This window comes from Lineus longissimus, chromosome 18, assembly GCF_910592395.1.
Source record: "Lineus longissimus chromosome 18, tnLinLong1.2, whole genome shotgun sequence".
Classification (NCBI taxonomy): Eukaryota; Metazoa; Nemertea; class Pilidiophora; order Heteronemertea; family Lineidae; genus Lineus; species Lineus longissimus.
In genome coordinates, this window is record NC_088325.1 from 8,481,098 (window position 1) to 8,496,963 (window position 15,866).

At 40.2% G+C, this 15,866-nt stretch overlaps 1 protein-coding gene across 1 annotated transcript in view; it reads left to right on the forward strand.

Moving 5' to 3' along the window:
- Positions 1–15,866, forward strand: part of LOC135502097 (ankyrin repeat domain-containing protein 50-like) — a 357,552-nt gene that overhangs the window by 16,507 nt on the left and 325,179 nt on the right. The gene's annotated exons all lie outside the window — the stretch shown is intronic.

Below are 15,866 nucleotides of genomic sequence, written 5' to 3' on the forward strand. Positions count from 1 at the left end.
GTAAGCTGACTCACACCAATGAACTAAATAGCATGAATGATGAATGAAAATGTCGTCTGCTTTGTAGAACCAAAATGGAAGCCATGTTTGTTGGCTCATGACCCCCTCCAAACATGCAGTTTTTTGACACATGACATTTTCTATGGCAAAGCAACAGAATAAATTATTCAGTGCAACAGAACATGGTATGATGTCCACTTATGTTAACAATTTACCTTTTAAGTATGACAACTAAAGAAAATCACATTTGCGAGTAGAAACTCGAGGGTCATTGAAGTCAGCATTGCATTCAGTAGTCAACTCAAAAATTCGCCTATAATCTATGGGATGCCAATAATGAGGTAATCATTAAATTAACGAAGAGAAACAATTATTATTACTATCAATATATTCACAATTTCAATGATGGACACATTTGTTTGAAAATTATAAAAAAACATCGCAGTATATTTAACCATTTCTTTCAGGATAAAAAGACTTATCTAATAAATACATGGCTATACATGTATATGATATATATGTGTACATGGTGAATAGGCCCCATATTTCTCTGCGTTAGTTCCTAGCTCTTTTTTTCTGCAGTGAATCTCCACGTCCTTTAGGGTCACTACTACTAGGCTAATTTCTCCAAAGTGTCATTGCCCCCCCCCCCCCCCGACCAAAAAGTTAGCTACGCTCCTGAGCACAAATGAGCATCAGCCCCTATTTAAGAAAAGTTTTCTTACATATCTGTCAACCATTGATGAAGAGATGCAGAGATTTTGCCCTGCAGCTGTGAATGGGGAAGGTGACCCAGGCTGGGAAGAGCCATCAGCCAAGGCCCTGATGTCTGAGAGGAAGCCACCCACCAAAACAAGTGACAAGACGAAGATGCACAGTGAACTGAACTGTGGTCACAACACTACCTGATTCGAGAAGACACAGAGAACATTTTGTTAAAACGTCAGCTACTGGCCCTGAAGTTGAAGACACTGAAGATGAAAATTGCTAGAGACAGTGATCGAAATATGTATGTGCGTATAGTTAATGTTTAAATTCTAATGGAGAACAGAGAGAACATTTATGGCATTGATAGTGAAGAGTAGATAGTAATGACTGAAGGATACTTTGAGTTGTAAATAGTTATGTGAACATTGTTGAATGAAATAAAATAACACTCTTTCTTATTTTTCATCAGTATTTCCATGTTTTTTACCTGTGTTAGGAATAAGAAACAAGATTGATAGAAACGTGTGAGTTGGCATATTAGAGTAAGCGTAATAACTTTTGAATTTATCTTATATCTCGCGACCTCGTCCTGGTGTCTGTGGACGTAAAATGGTGGTTAGCAAATAGGCTTGGCATGGATACCCGGAGTCTCCAAGAAGGTAACCTTCACCAATACCTTCATACCTCCCAGAGATTCTCCAATTTGACTTTGTTGAAATATGAATGAATCGTTGGTGGCACCGCGCCATTTGACAACGATATTGGTCAGCAGGCCTGAAAAATCAAAGCAAGACGTTACTTAAATATTTCTTAAAATAAGATTCATCTTCAATCATGATCCCATTGCAAAGGGAAAGACATAACAAATCATCTTCATCATTGTTATTTTGCACAGACCAATTACAAATACAATTAAAAAAACTTTATTAAACCCTATATCTTACTGGGAAAGTTACATAGGTATACAAAGATATATGTATTATCTTAGAGAATACCAAGTCTGGTTGCTCTAAGATATAATAAGTAAAGTTTGGCAAATTATGACTATGAATGATCATTGATTATGGCTTATGATAAACAGTCATAAACTGAAAGGCTACTTTCCAAATTTATTACCCCTCAACTTAAAACAAATATTACAATAACTGAAAATACCATTCCATTTACCAGACATAAGAATAAATATCGTTCAGACCAACAAAATGCATTTTGTGAATGAGCCTGCACGAATTATTTTTTCTTATCCTGCACTCCATATAAACTGCAGACAAGTCAACGTTGACCTTGCAGACGAAACAAACATGGAGCGGGCTAAAAAGACTGAAGTTGAAGTTGGCAGATTTTTGTTTCTAATCGTGCAATTTGAAGCATGCTCCATCAGCTATTAGATCTGATGAACACTGATATGCTTTCATCATGATACATAAGTATATCACAAGTATTTATACTGACACTGATGGTCACAAATCCCTTGGACATTGAGGCTGTGGTACTGAGCACGGTTTACAAATGCTGAATCGTTTCTTGGGCGTTCATTGCCTTCATTGTCATAGCGTGCATATCCTTCGAAATCGAAATCGAAATATTTCCAATATATCATGCTCTGGTTATTCATCTAAAGGGTCAGACTTTCTCCTAAACACTCTGTGGCGTTGTTGATTTGGAAATCTCTGCACCGGATTTTCCATCAATATCATGCGTGCGACCAATTTGTGTTTATCTTCTGCTTGGATGAGTGATAACGGCTGTCTAACGTAGCTCCTTTGAGTCGTTAAATATGACGGTACGTTTGGGCAAAAATAACATACTGTCATAATAAAAATCATTCTAGGAACTGAATGTAACGGTTCGTTCAATCTGACGACATGTTACATGGTTAACGGCTTGATAATGGCCTTTTTAACAACACAGCCAAGGGTTTTTGAAAAAATATGTTTGAAATACCTAAACATATTGATGGATTTGATATCAGAGTTTTAGTGAAAACCATTTGAGATTAACAATTTATGAGGCTTTCAAAAAGTGCTGTTTCTCGAGTTCCGTACCTGAATTCAATGCGTAAACCCTTACACTCCAAAAATTAAATGGTGAAAACTAACTATTAATAGTTAAATGGTAACTACTTTGGGGCTTAGTATTGCACCGACTGATAAGTGGTTAGTTTAACTATTTCAAAATAGTTAATAAAATAACTACCATAAGTAGTTGATTTTTAACCATTTTATAGTTTCAATTTTAACCATTTTGATAGTGATCCTTACTACTTTATCCATCCAGATTAACTATTATGTACTTGTGGCTCCCTTTTTGGCGGATGGGCTAGTTAGGGTCATAATGAGGAAATCCGGGCTGTAACTGCTACTGTTTCTCTCAAGCCGACACCTGTTCGTCTACTTGAGATCGGCAGCAAGGAGGCCCGGATTTCCTCATTATGAGGGGTCCAAAATAACCAGTATTTTGGACAGTGTGAGAACAATGAGTGATAGAACTAATGTCCAAAGAGCCTTTTGAAAGTGCATTTGCTACATATTGCCAGGGTCACAGATCCCATCATTGGGTTGTAGTTCTTACAGGAGATAGCGTCCTACAACTAATTCTCAAAGAGATCAAGACTTATTGTACGGCGTTATCCTCTTTAAGCTAGGGTACACAACCATGTTGTCACTAAAAGAATTACCTTTTAATGAAAAACAAACACTAAACGCATTTAGTCTGATTACATCTACATGTATTTACAACAGAAATTTGTCATTAACTATAGTTTTCAACTCATTACATTCAAATTTGTGACTGGCATTTAAAGTAGAAATCTATAAATGACAATTAAGTTAACAATTCATTTCACATTCATTCAATTTGAAAGCAGTAAAACGTTTTCAGGACAATAACCCCTTGATACATTGCCCCCTATACAGTAATCCCAAGATATCCTCACACTATAAATGGCCAGACCTTTGCAAATATCATAGGATCTTCCTCTTTATACTCTAGCATATTTAGTCTGATTAACATCTACATGTATTTACAACAGAAATTTATCACTAGCTATAGTTTTCAATTCATACATTCAAATTGAATCTAAAGTAGAAATCAGCAGATTTAGTCTGATTACATCTACATGTATTTGCAACATAAATTTATCATTAACTATAGTTTTCAATTCATGACATTCAAATTGCATCTAAGCAGAAATCTATCAATTAAGTTAACAATTCATTACTCACATTCATTCAATTTGAAAACAGTAAAACTGTTTCAGGAGAATAACCCCTTGATACATTGCCCCTATACAGTAATCCCAAGATACATGTATCCTCACACTATAAATGCCCAGACCTTTGCAAATATCAAAGGATCTTCCTCTTTATACTCTAGCAGATTTAGTCTGATTAACATCTACATGTATTTACAACAGAAATTCATCAGAGATCACCAAAGTCCTCAATGAATTGCCACACAATAATGCAGTCCAGTAGGATATTCTAAGTCAGGAACATACAAAGCCTAAAAAACAGGCCTCAATGGCCTTCAGCAGTGTCGGATATTCTAAAGCGTTCACCTCAATGATAAGAAATGCCTGAGTTGGAGAGGTTCTATCACCAAGAGCCAACATTAAGGCTGCACAGTTACACTCATGAGAATGTCACACAGTCAGTAGGATATTCTATGTCAAGAACATACAAAGCCTAAAACAGGCCTCAATGGCTTTCAGCAGTGTCGGATATTCTAAAGCGTTCACCTCAATGATAAGAAATGCCTGAGTTGGAGAGGTTCTATCACCAAGAGCAAACATTAATGCAAGTATCAATTCGTTTCTTGTACCCCCCCTCCTCAAGGGTAGTTAAGCTATCACCACTAATCTTTGCTGATGCTTGAGTAGTATTTATTTTTCCTTTAGTGAAAATTTGGCGAAGCTGAAAAGAATAAGAATGCTAATGTGTCGATGTCTTGTTGATCATACAGCCTTACCCAGTAAAATTAGTCCGGTTACTTTATATGATGGTGATAACTGATATATTGTTGATGGTGATGTCTTGACGAAAGAAAAAGTAGCATTGGTGAAAAAAGGGTGATGCTTGAGTCTTAAGATGTCGTTATAGGGTGATAAGGTGTCGTACCCTTGAGGAGGGTGGGTACAAGACACGAATTGATACTTGCATAAGGCTGCACAGTTACACTCATGAGAATGTCACACAATAAGGCAGTCAGTAGGATATTCTATGTCAAGAACATACAAAGCCTAAAAAACAGGCCTCAATGGCCTTCAGCAGTGTCAGATATTCTAAAGCGTTCACCTCAATGATAAGAAATGCCTGAGTTGGAGAGGTTCTATCACCAAGAGCCAACATTAAGGCTGCACAGTTACACTCATGAGAATGTCACACAATAAGGCAGTCAGTAGGATAATTTATGTCAAGAACATACAAAGCCTAAAATAGGCCTCAATGGCCTTCAGCAGTGTCAGATATTCTAAAGCGTTCACCTCAATGATAAGAAATGCCTGAGTTGGAGAGGTTCTATCACCAAAAGCCAACATTAAGGTTGCACAGTTACACTCATGAGAATGTCACACAGTCAGTAGGATATTCTATGTCAAGAACATACAAAGCCTAAAACAGGCCTCAATGGCTTTCAGCAGTGTCGGATATTCTAAAGCGTTCACCTCAATGATAAGAAATGCCTGAGTTGGAAAGGTTCTTTCACCAAGAGCCAACATTAAGGTTGCACAGTTACAATCATGAGAATGCCAATGTCCTCAATGAATTGTCACACAATAACGCAGTCAGTAGGGTATTCTATGTCAAGAATATACAAAGCCTAAAACAGGCCTCAATGGCCTTCAGCAGTTTAGCAACTTCTAGCTCAAATAGAAATGAAACGTGCCACCTATCAGTGTTTATTGAATTTTGATCTGTGTCACCTCTGTGACCTTGAAAAGTAGGTCAAATCAAAAACCAGGAGGATATATGAATAAATTTCCAATGGATATTGATTACTAGGAGGGGACTGGTGGGTATTTTTCCAAATTTGTAGACCCAGATTTTCAGGCATGAGTGAGCTCGGGAAAGTTGCAAAATTCAAAATAAAACTGGTTTGCGCAAAGTAGCAGCTGGAATTAAAATCGAATTGAAGGTCATGGGAAAGGACAGTGAGCAACCATCTTGTTTTCCACAAAATAACGTGGTTAAATCATCATTAACACTTTGGCTGAATTAACTTTGAAAGGAAGGAACTGTTGTCATGGGTTAAGGATTGGAATTGACATGGTGCTAAAGAGTTAATGCTGTAACCTGGCAGTTTTGTGGAAAACAAGATGGATGCCCTTTGTCACATCCAATGACCTTTGAGTCGATTTTAAGCCCACTTATACTTCCACATTTATCTTGGATTGCACAGTTTGCCCCAGCTCACTCATACGTGAAAACCTGGGTCTATAAATTTGGACTAATATCCACCAATCACCTACCTTCCAACATCCACAGAAAACTTACTCAGCTAGTGTGACACCACGGGTGCTTTGGCAAGGAAAAAGCTCCTCAAACTGGTCACATTCTTACTCAGCGATACATGTCCCTTCTTGGATCTTACATCGAACACAAGCTCTTGAATGAATTGCCACACAATAATGCAGTTAGCAGGATATTCAATGTCAAGAACATAGAACGCCTTGAAACAGGCATCAACGGCCTTCAGCAGTGTTGGATATTCTAAAGCGTTCTTCTCAATTATAAGAAATGCCTGCGTTGGAGAGGTTCTATCCCCAAGAGCCAACACGAAGGGCTGCACAGCTCCACTTGGGAGGTCCTGAAGGAATGAGGGGATATTTGTTGTCACCTGCAAGACAAATCAATTTCTATCAGACAATTAAGCTAATGTAATATACATGTAAGCAAAGACCCCTCTAGACTACCAATTCCACCAGTAGACTTTTTACCTAAATAGAAAGTGTTTGTCACATTTCAAACTTACCTTGCTTGATTGTACTGGGACCTGCTCACGTTGTTTGGAGGAAGAGGGCTGGGTATCTAAAAGTGATAGTGATCTAGTTGGTGGTGACGTGTTTTTGATACATGTAATCATACTGGTATCCCACACAGGAAGAACATCACCAACTGTCATCTCAATCTCATTGTTATCAATGGTCGATGAACTGCTGCTATTAATAACGTCTAAATTCTGAAAATAAAAAGAAGATTTTTATTATTATTTGCGAAGTCAGGTGTTCCTTCACTGCATACTTAATAGTGAGTAGATATAAACCTAGCGTAGTCAAAACTTTAATACTAATCCTGGTGTACATGTTGATGCATTGTGTAGAACATGTACTTACAAAGTAGAATGAAATGTGCTTTTCAAAATACTTCTTTCTCATCTGCTTCACATATTAAAATTGTATACATACCAGTTTTAGCGGTGTCTAGGAATGATATAATGGTAGTTGTCATCGACATAAGATTTGATAGCATGGAAGGGATGGTAATCGAGGAGATTTCGAACTGATAGGCATTCGACATGTGAAGGGTCTGAACATTCAATTGCATATGCGTGAAAATGGTCATCGAACCACAAGGTTTGCCAACATTGGACACAGACATAGACCAATTCATCACTGACAACAACATTGTCTATCTTTCCATACTGTATATTTCCATCTTGATCTATCTCTAAGGCTACCATCATCCCTGGTCGATATTTCACACCGTATGAAGTTGCAGATGATGCAGAGAATACATCAACCTGCAGAGGAACTCCGATTTCCTCAACTATTACCTGTTGGTAGTGAGCGAAGTCAGCCAATGGTGCCAGCGAGACTTTCCCACATTCAACTGGTTTCAGTTTCAGCAGTTGGTTGTTTAGCAACAGGTCAGACAGTGTCATCTGATGTCGACGGGCCATTGTCTTTGGAATGTTCTTGAAGTTACGCGTGATCTGAGCAATTTGTTTGAAAAATCCATGTTTTCCCTCAAACCTTATGCTAGAAAAGTTGATAAGGGGGCCAAGTGCTCTCATTGCTGATGGATAATGGACCATGTGGTGGTGTTTTGGAAGAAGATGTCGTTCCGGGAACAGTGTAAGAAATTGCTGATGATGTTCATCTATCAATCGGGCAAGGAAGTCGGTTTCATCCAAGCTGACACTTGGTGCAAAAATCACATCCATACAGGCTAGCAGCATCTTGATCAGTAGTAAGTTCTCGTTGTCTGCAGGGACCCGGTCGCAAACGAGGATAGGGAAGTATCTCACCAGGAAATATGACTGAATGGCTTTCTGGCCTGTTGCAGAAAGAGGTCTGTTAAGAGATGCCTCTGTCACAATACACGGTTTATTCGTGAACTCTGTGTGGCCGTAGTCGAAGCTGGTAAGGCGAATGTTAAACTCATCGAGTGTGATCAGTTCCTGGTTGATCAACGCTTGCAGAGTCAATTTTACTTCTATGAGGCACACACCCTCCAACAGGTCATGCATTATATCAAATGCATAGTTGTCGATTACGTGGAACGACTTGAGCCGATTCAGAATGGAATCCCTCTTCACACCAGTCAAGGAAACATCATCAACTTGCAAGTCCTCTTCATACGTTTCTTTAGTCCTGAGCAGGGATACATCTTCTGTTGTAGCAGACTGGGCATCTTCCCTTGCGATGGAACATGTTCTGCAGGGATGGTTTGCAGAAAAACTCTCTACAAAGCCAAGCAAACTATGCAAACCAAGGTTATCGCCAGTTGTCTGGCCAAGTATCACACGTATTCTGGCCTCACCTTCACTGGTAGCGATAGAAATTCCCTCCGACTCAAGTAGTTGGAGGTCGTGCACAATGGGCGATAGAATTGCGTCCATTCCATAATGCTTAATGTGCCTTGAAAGTACAGTGGCCAAAAGGAACTTACTTCCTAAGCAAGACTGAAGTACTGGATGTAAATCCTTCAGGGAATAGTAGAACATTCCAAGTTTATGCGTGCCAGCCTTGGGGGACAGCGGGTTTGTTGTTTCCACTTCATCGAAATACAGCAAAATGTTTATAGAGTCTGGATCCTTCAGAACTGGATGCATCTTGTAGAACTCCCCATCTTGGAAGTCCTCCATAACACCATCGTCGTGCTCCCTAGTTCGGTATGCACGAATGTCTTCGAGCATGTCATCTTTCAGAACTTCTTTCAAGGTATCAGCGATGGGGACATACTCGAATGTGTCCAATTTCTGCTTCTGATGCACAATGCCAGTCTTTTTATGAGGTTGTGGGTCAAAAGATGTACCTAGCGGAATGCTTTCTGGAGGTATGTATGTGCCTGCATTTAAAAAATACTTGACCTGCAGCCAGTTGGTTTCCAATCCAGCAAATGGATGAAAGCAGTCGGTAAAATCCCGACAGAGGTCCGCCACTTCCTCATTCTTATTCTCATCACCACCGAGATCATGGATAAGTTTCTTGGTACGTTCCAGCAGTGACTCAAGAATTTCAGAGAACATCTCTGTTGTGCACTCAAGAACAGTTTGGAGAGCTGCAGCGGGAACATTAGGCTTTGCTCTCAGTCTACTTATAAATTTTGATGATATGGCAAACAGGTCAAGTTGCTCTAGAATGGTTTCATTTGCATTTGGAACTGTTTCATGTGTCCCCACTTCATCATCTACGTCCATGACATCATCCATGACCATGTCATCACGTGCTTCAACATTTGCATTACCAGTGCAGTCATCTTGGGATCCATTACCTCTGTCCTCATTCACAATGTGCGTCGCAATATGTCTTTTATATGGCCAAACACCACTAAATGTTCTCTGGCATCCATTTTGGGCACACAAAAAATACTTACCAGCATAGGTTAGTGCATGCGACATCCGCAGGTGGATAAATAATGTTTTTAATCCTCCTGTCACATTCTGTGAACAAACGAAACAAGTTAAAGGTAGGTCCATACTTGACGATTACAACACAAAGAATCACTTTTCAAAGCAATTCCACACTTTCCGAGTATGATTTTCTATAATCAAATCAGATCCTTACCCCAAGACTACTATCATGACTATTACATAGTAGTAGATTGCGGTACTTCCTTGCAAACTTCATTCTGGTACCAATTTTTGGAATCAGCTCCTTTATTATTTCATCGTCCAACATACAAAATGCCTCCTCATCAATGCCTTCATCTGAAAATAGATGTAGTCCTAAATGAAATGAAAATCATGCAAAAATGAAGGTTGCTATACTTTAAGCTTAATCTGGTGGTATTACGTATACTAAGTACTAGTAATTAATGACAACAGGCCAGCCAGTCAATACTGACATGCTTCCATAGAGTAATTCTTGGTTTGATCAGGATTCAATTCGACAAAAAAAAGAAAAAAAACCTAGGTCACCATCACCTCCCACAAAATGGACACAAAAAACGTTGTAGTCCAAAAGCACCACCCCTTCTCAGCGGCATACATGTAATGGAATGGTTTGCAGTTTTTGGAGTATTTTCAACATCCTGTGCAAATTTTATTGTAGCACTAGCAGCCAATTTAGAATCAATAAAACAAATTTTGGAACAAAAAGATTCATCAACCACAATCATTCAACAACCACTGCTGCGCACTATCGCTAGCCATTAATCTTGGTACATCCTGTTGTGAGACTTTTCAATACTATCAATACTACCAATTATGACCCCCCCCCTACTTTCGTCAAAATTATAGAATTAACCCTAACCCTAAGCATTATAGAATTTCCATCTATCTAGGCCTACCACTCTTGTTAATGCAGGCAAGCATTGTGTTGCAAAAGGAAAGGATCATGGGGAGACCCTACTGAGATCCGATATATCAATTCGATAATGTACCAGGTACTGTTATTCACTGTAATCTACAAGAGTACTCAATTTCGACCCGGCCATTTCATTCGATAATAACCAGTTAAAAATACAGAGTTGGTAGATAATCATAAAGACATTTAGTAGAGGACAGGAAGGATCCAAGAAAGCATCCACAGAACGAACTTCTCTTTCCAAATACATAAAATTAAATAAGCTACACTACTGAACACTGACCGGACCTGGTGGTCCTGGATGATCATATGTCTCAGGCAAACTGCACTGCAAAACTTACAACTATCAATAAGACTGCAGACAATTCAGACAATGACCCATCCAGAATGCCAGATCAAAACGTCCAGATTGAATGAACAGTCTCACGACGAGTGACCAGTCAGACCAGTAGGCCTTCTGGTCTCGGCAGTGGATTTCGACTGAATTCAGTGTGGACATTCCAAAGCCTTTAGGCCTATGGTGGCCAGGCTTCACCACTAACAGGGCTATAATGTACATTGCATGAAGGGCCTAGCATGCTAGGCCCTACATGTACATACAGTAAATGCTCAGTTACCTCGGGATCAGCCAATTTTTGCAAACACATAATATGAGGCCTTTATGGGGGAGAGAAAGTTGACCACTTATTTCTGGTGACAGCTGTTTCAATAGGTGTTTAGATTAACATGAAGTCAGAACATCATGCTCATTTCGTTTATTCAAGTCAGACCCCTTGGGAGTTCATTGAGTAATAGAATAAAAGTGAATAGGTCGCTCTTGTCTGCATTGGAGTGTATCCTAACACTGAATGAAAAGTCAAAATCAGTCAGCATCAGACAACTCATTACAACACTAAAAAAGACCAAATTTCAACATTGATTGGTGGAATGAGTCTCATGAGCCGAAAAGTCAACACTTTATGACAAATTCAGACTTCTGTTACAAGTCAGTCACTGTCTTCATTGTAATCATGAAACACAATATCCTCTTCCACATCAGACAGTTCATCTTCATCAAGGAGAAGACCTCCTTCCGCCTGAGCATCGGCGTATTGTCCATTTTCACGTGGAATGAGTCCAGCTACTTGGAATCCCCGAATTGCTGCATTGGGACTTACATCAGCCCATGCATGACTTAGAATTCCTAGAACTGATAGGAGAGGGATTTTGTCACACTGTCCATCTGCATTAGTATGCTGGGTTTTCCATTCCTTCCAGTACTTACGGACCAAGGTTTTAAACCCCCTCATGACGGTTAGGTCTAGAGGCTGGGCGAGAGATGTACATCTGGCAGGGATGTCATCAAGTAAAATACCAGCTTCAACCAGAGGCTGGCAGAATTGTTCGGCCTGATGTGGGCGAAATCTGTCTACCAAAAGCAAAATTTCATTTGGATTAAAGTCTCCAACAAAGGGAAAAAAGATTTCTTCCTGCCAGTGCTGCAGTGTTCCTGCATTCTCCCACCCAGACCTTGAAGACGTTACCCTTACATTTTCTGGTATGTCATGCAGGGCTCTGATTTCCCTAACAAAACTGGGTTCCCTGAAAACGACATGAGCTGGAGCTTTCTCTCCATTTGACCCAATTGTAAGTCCAACCGTACAACCCAGTTTTGGGTTCCCCTCGATGTCCGCACATCAATGTTCTTTGACCCCTTTGTTGCAGCAGTATACATTGGCGGAAAATCAAGTTGGGTAAAAGTTTCATTAAAGTTAAAAATAGTGTGGACGTTATTTTCCTGAACAGTAGTCCGTACCTCCTCTTGAAATCTAGCCACCCTCTCCTCAGCATCACGTGGTAATGTGGCAGTATCCTTGGTCTTTCGACGAAACGTGATGCACTTTCTGGCCATGAACCTTGACAACCACCCATCACTAGCAACAAAGTTCACTCTTTCAGGGCGCTGGTGCCTCATTTCATCCTGTCTTTCGACAGGAAGCTCACCCCACCAATTTTCAAAGGCTACAACAGCATCCTGGCGAAGATCAGACCTGGATACAGGCAGAGCTCTCTGCCTCCTCTCAAGAAATGACTGGTGCACGGCATCTTCAACCTCAGGCCATAATCCATCATGATCAATGCGCACCCTTCGACTGTGAGCATTGTGTTCTGCCTGGTCCATGAGGTGGTCAATGTCCTATATCCATCCGCGCAAAGTTGAATTGGCCAATCTATGCCTCCTTGCATACTCTGCGACATTCAAAACCTGACCATGTTCAATAGCATGCTGACAGTCTAATGCATGCCGTAGACGTGCCTCCACAGGGTAGCCATGGAGTCGCCTAGACGTACCAGGACGATGACCTTCCATATCACCCTCACCATCATTAGGCATATCCATGCAGACAACCAAACGTACAAACAACACGAAAAGGTGGATAAAAGTTGTAATCATTGTCACTGGTCAGAGGTCTGCGTATTGAATGACTGAAACCAATTTCACTAAAAAACAAGAAAGGGTTAATTCTTTTTCTCCTACAATAGTATGAAATAGACCCAGGCCTTGGCAAAGGACACGTCTCATTCAAGTCCTCTTTCAGAAAACCAATCAACCATAGGCCTGTACACTTCTATTCACTAAAAAATCAGTGTCACATTTTACATGAATACCCTCTCTGGGCCCCATTTTATACCAAAAACTAAGTTGATCTGAAGTAGGCCTATCCCGAGGTAACTGAGCATTTACTGTATGTACATGTATTGTAGCCTATACACTGTAGGTGGTGGGTCAGTGCATGCAAATCATGAATGAATGAATCATCATCTGTTCTGAATGAAGCGTCTGTGTCCGAAGCATTTTTCAGCAAGACATTTCACGCAATATGCGTGAATTTGACACTCTGCTATAATGAGACAACAATTTCTGCTCGCAAGTATTTGGAAAAGGAAAATTTGGCAGAATGAGGTCGAAATCGATCGCATTTTAGATCAGTATAAAACGTCAACAGTCCCGGCGACTTCCGCCATCGATTTTGAGCTCGATCCGAGTGCACCCTCTCGGAAATACTTCACACTTGCGTCAACTTTTTCGGCGGGAATATTCAAACTAACGAGTATCTCATTAAATGCATGTAATGCGCGAATGCTCTACTAATACTTCGGAACAAATTTTCAATAATGTTCATATAAAATTTAGCACTAAAATCGAATAAAACTGTTTGAAACTGTTCTTAAATCGAGAGTGCGACACTTTGCTTCATGGCGCGCATCGCATTATCACAAGAGCGCTGACGGGCGCGCACTTTCGCGGGCCTTTTTAAGTTGTCTTTTGCTTATCACATCGCCTACAAACTTCTTCTTTTTCCAGTTTAGTGCATTCTTCATTAATAGAGCAGCGTACAGGCCTATCGAACTGGTGATAAAAATGTTTTGTGCATGCGTCGTGAGAACTGAAGAAAAAAGAGAACTAAAAACAGGTTTCGAATGGTGCGCGTTTTCTTTTTTGCCTTAGGCCTTTACAAAATTGTCAAAAAAATGTCTTTTGTGCTGTCGGAAACATGAAAAAAAGAATATCTACAAAAGCTATATCTTACCCTTGAACACTTTAACTAGTTCTCCCATCCCCCATGAGGCCAACGTTTCCTCGACGTCCATTTCAAAGATCAGCGAAAACGAAGTTTGGCTTTTGAAGCGGGTTAAAAATGGCGGCGATCGACGCTGGACGTCTGCTGTCTGGGTGCGCATTCTGATTGGTCGAAGCTTACTACTTCAAGTGGTTAATTCACAAAATCAGTGATTCTGATTGGTTGGCTGATTTTACTACTTGAAATGGTAAAAAAGTATTCATGCTGTTTGGATTTCAAGTAGTTACTCTAACTATGAAAATAGTTATGTTAACTACTTATTGGTAAACGTATCGTTAACAACTTCAAATGGTAAATGATTTACTATTTAATTTTTGGAGTGTAGCAGTTCCTCCACACGCCATGTGGAGCGCTAGTAGTGCCCCTTTCAATCCCGGTGTGCATTGCGGGGTATTATCCCCGAAGAGGCTTATGGCTGGTTGGGGGTCAATAATTTCAGCTGTGATGCTTCAGCAGTCAAAAGTGTGTTGCGCATCACATCCCTCACAATACGACAATTTACCTTGGACCCTGTGTCCTTATTTGCAGCTCTGTAACGCTGTAACTCTGTAAACCTTCTCTGCAACTCTGTAACTCTGCAACCAAGGCAGATTTGGAGTCAACATTTTCAGGGTTGAAGTGCCAGCAGTCAAAGGTATGTCGTGCACCACAGCATAACGTGCGCTCACCACTTCGTTTTCGTTCGTTGGGTTATGCACAGTTAGTCATTGGTATGCACAGTGCACCTATGTATCAACAACAATTGAAGAAAGCCTGTCATTTCAAAAATGAATTGCTATGCACATGAACTTTTTAAAATTTCAATCATGCTTATGACCAAAAAACATGATTGCAGCTATACGGCTTCCTCATGATGTCTTTCTATCCGAGATCCTTGCCAATGTTCGAATCGGAACCTCACAAATACATTCATTACATGCATTCCAAATCTGTCATCCACACACACGGTAACATCATTCAGCAACCTCGGCATGGTCTCAGCTTCTATCTTTACTATTCCGTTCCATTCCATATAAAGACTTCCATCAATCTCAATTCACCAAAGTACGGATATTACGCCTCCTGTTAGGACGGGGCGCGTGAGATATACTCGTGGGGAAATATTTTCCTTATTTGGTCAATCCAATCCATATACCAAGAAATTTTTTTTGTCGCACTTTTGATTTTAAATGGCGCCGATTTCGCGGGGTAGTTATTGTTCTCGTCACCAACCATCTCGCACACTCGTCACCAGGTAGCTCCCTCGGAGTCGCATATTTGATCGCCGTTGGTTGGCTGTTGGCCCTAAATATTCAAATATTAAATTCATTGACATTTTTTAACCACCCCCGATATAAAATGCCAACATAACTAGAAAAATAATTTGTATTTAGCAGCGTTTCATAAGCAAAATCTGCCTGGCCGCAAGGCCAAAATGGGGGTTGCGGGGGGGGGTTGTCCCCCCGAATTATATATAACAGTGGCTTACACTCACTATAAAGGACAATGTTCAATGTATTACCAAAACAAAAATGTGTCGGAAGGAACTATGGATGGTCCCTACATGGGGGTTGGGAGGGGGGGGGGGTTCCCCTCCATTGTACTCGGTTAAAACGTTACGCTGCCCCGACCTAAAGGGGGGTGCACTTTTAATATTCTAGCTTTAGCCACCAAAAGTGGTACCTAGTCTAAACCTGCAATATTTTTCAAATGCCTGGCGGTTTTTAATATGAACATTTACTAAATGCTGAAATGATGCTATATAGAACATATTAAGAGAATTTGAACGAGGCAAAGGACTGAAATCG